Below are 3,694 nucleotides of genomic sequence, written 5' to 3' on the forward strand. Positions count from 1 at the left end.
GCCTGGGAGCTGGGCCAGACGGGAGCACCGAGTACTGAGCAGTGGGGATGGAGGCGGCAGAAAAGGGAGAAGACTGCTCTACTCTTCGAGGACCTGACTCACCCAGGTACACATCACCTGGGCAGGGAATGGATCAGTGAAGGGTTACGCAGGACTCAGAGCTTAGGGACTTGCACTAAGGAGTTGTACTTCCTTAATGCTGTCTGACTAAGAGCAAAGGGGTGGGTGCGGAAGACATCACAGCTTTCTGCCATTTAGAAACCCACTGTACCTCCCTTCTCCCTCTGTTGAGTTACCTTTCTCTATCTCTTTCTAAGTGTATTTACTGAGTTGTGTTCTAAAAGAAAAAAATTTTCAGTTGAATTCCTTAAAGTCCCAAGCATTCAGTTCAGTTCAAGAATGCCCATCATCTTAGTGATAACCAGGTGTGAATATTTTTAAAAGGCTCTGCAGGGACTTCTGATAAGAGCCTTTGCACAACCCAAATACCTTTGTGAACCAACAAGCCATAAAATTGAAGTGGAAGTCACCTGCTATGTGCTCGCAACCTTTGTTTGCACTTCATCTAATACTCACAAGGGCCTTTTTTGAAATAGGTATGACTATCCCTCTATTCCAAGATATCAAACAACTTATCACTTTTCTCAGAACTGGTAAAAGACGGAACCAGGATTCAGACCCACATATTTCTGAATCTAAAGCTCATGTTTCACTCCACACCACTGTAACTACCAGAATTCAAAGACAGGAAAAATGACTGCTTCTAACAAAAAAAAATCATGTACGGCTTCAATGAAGAGACAGGATCTGCAATGGGCCTTAGGATGAAGAACAGTTCAGGAGTGGGAAGGCAAGGGTATTACTGGAAGAAGGAAAAGAATGAGAATAAGTTCAGACTTGAGAAAGTGAAATATGGGTCAGGTCATTCTATGTAGATCAAGGGAGTAGATTCGGACCGTGCTGTGGGAGCTTTGAGTGGCAGCCTAAGGAATTTGAACTTTATCCTACAGATAACAGGAGTCACTGGAAGGTTTTGAGGAGATCAGACACATGACAGAAAAGCATTTTCAGGAAGATTACTTTCACAGTATTAGGCAAGAGAACTAAGGAACCGGTTCTCAACATTGGCAACTCACTAGAAACACCTGGAAGCTTTCTTTTTTTCTTTTTTTGAAATAATTTCAGACTTTCAAAAATGTTTCAAAAGTAGTGAGAGTCCCCATATACTTTTTACGCAACTTCCTCAAATATTCACATTTTAGATAACCACAGTACAACCCTCAAAATCAATAAATTATCACGGGCATCGCACAACTAATTAATGTACAGAGCATATTCAAACTCCATCTATCTTCCCACCAATGTCCTTTTTATGAACCAGGACCCAATCTAGGATCACACGTTGCATTTAGTTGTTTTGTCTCCTTAGTCTCCTGTAACCTGGGACAGTCCCTCAGAATTTCTTTTGCCTTGATGACCCTAGCACTTCTGAAGCATACTGCCCAGTTATTCTGTAGCATGGCCCTCAGTTTGGGCTTATCTAATATTTCCTCATGATTAAACTCGGCTTACACCGTTTGGGCAGGAACCACTGAACAGATGCTGGGCCTTCTCAGTCCATGATATTGGGAGGCCCAGGGTGTGGATACCGCTGATCACTGGGGGTGCTAACTTTGAGCACGAGGCTAAAGTCCCTCCACTGTGAAATGACTGTTTCACTGGGAAGCATTCCTAAACTGCCAATGCCTGGGCCACACCATAGACCAATGAAATCAGACTGTCTTGGGGTAAGCACAGGCATTGTGCATTTTAAATGCCCTAGAGCGCAGGGCACAGTGGCTCACACCTGTAATCCCAGCACTTTGGGAGGCCGAGGCAGGAGGATCACTTGAGCCTAGAAGTTGAAGACTAGCCTGGGTAATAGTGAGACTCTGTCTATACAAACAATTTTAAAAACTTAGTTGGGCATAGTGTCACATGCCTGTAGTCCCAGCTACTCCAGTGGCTGAGGCAGGAGGACCATTTGAGCCCAGGATTTGTAGGTTGCAGTGAGCACTAATGATGCCACTGCACACTAGCCTGGGCAACAGAATAAGATCCTGTCTAAAAAAACATGTTATGTATGTGTGTGTGAGTATATATATATATGCCCTACAGGTCATTCTAACCAACATCCAGCGTTGGAAATCAAAGCCTACACAGTGAAAATTAGAATTCCAGAAATCAGCTAGGAAGCCATTCCTTGGACCTCTCTTTTAAAAGAACATCCAATTTGAGGCATAGATAAATATACCTGGACTCACGGCAGGGGAAAGGGAAGGCCAAAATCCCCTGATTGAGAAAGCGATGGGTGAGTAGACTGCTGTCCAATAACAAGACAAGGCAGGTCACTAAATGAATTGTCCAGCCCTCCTGGCCTATTTTCTCTCCAGACCTTAGAGAAGCCTTTGCTGCAGGGAAAGCACAAATCATGTAATTTTATTGTCATAAGCCAGACATAACTCCTAATTGCCCTGGCCAAAACGATTACAAACTATGTGATATAAACATATGACCACGTAGGCAAAGTTGCACACTTCCAGGTACCTGAACGAACAATTCACAGAATCCAGGCCAGAGGTTCGAGACCCCCCGGGTTAAATAATCTTGTCCTCCCCACTTGGTGTTTTGTCCTTAATCTCTTCTGAAGTAAGAGACTAAAGACCCTGGTGTCAATTTCATGAAATAGGAAAGTGTACACATCTTCTGCTACCAGGCTGTTGAAGCAATAAGACACTGTGCTCAGCTTCCTTAGAGTCATTATTCTGGGGTTTCCATAAAGCAATTTCATCGGTCCCTCCCTTAGAGGGGCCATCAGACAACATGCAAAAGGGAACACGAATTTAACTGAAACCCAAAGGCAAGAAGGACCCTGACAACAGCAATCCCTAAAGTGTCCATATGACCACCAGGGTCTGGACGGCTGGTACAGGAGAAAGGGGAAGGTAGTTTCAACACTCAGGAAGCACTAACAGACGAATTAACTGAATTACCCCTCAGTTATCACAGAGCCAATATCCTTCAAGCCGCCCTATGGGGTCTCACTGAGAGGGCTGGCACATGACTAAATGCTAACACATGGGCGAGGTGATTTATGGAAGGGTGGGATCCACTGGTCATGAACAGCTCAGAAGTTTCCATGAAAGAGACAAGATTCAAGTCAGGCCCTGATTGGTTAAGCCTCAGGAAAGCAGAGACAAGAAGAAATATGAGCCCAGGGAGCAGGTGTCAGGCACCACTGTAGACGGTAGGTTTGAAGAGGCCCTCAGGAAGGAGAGTGGGTTTCCGTGTTATTTTATTCAATCCTCCCAACCAACATACGGGGTTATTTCAGAGGAGGAAGCTGATCCTCAGCAAGGTGAAGGAACCTGCCAAAGGCTGGTGGTGGGTCTGGGATGAGAAACTGGACTGACTAGCTCCAGAGCCCGTCCCAGCACCACCACCCCTGAGAGAGAACTGAACGCAGCACATTTAGGGGACAGGAAGGAGCAGGGAGAGAGAGCTGTGGCAGAAAGAGACGATTAAACAACAGGGAAGTTAGGTAAGCTGGGCAAAGGGGCCGTATGTTGTCCAGCGATGAAAACTAGACAGCGACATTTGAACTTGATCTTGTGATTGCCGAAGAGCCACTGAAGGTTTTCAGTAAGGGAGTAAC

This window comes from Propithecus coquereli, unplaced genomic scaffold (assembly GCF_000956105.1).
Source record: "Propithecus coquereli isolate 6110/MARCELLA unplaced genomic scaffold, Pcoq_1.0 Scaffold42, whole genome shotgun sequence".
NCBI lineage: Eukaryota > Metazoa > Chordata > Mammalia > Primates > Indriidae > Propithecus > Propithecus coquereli.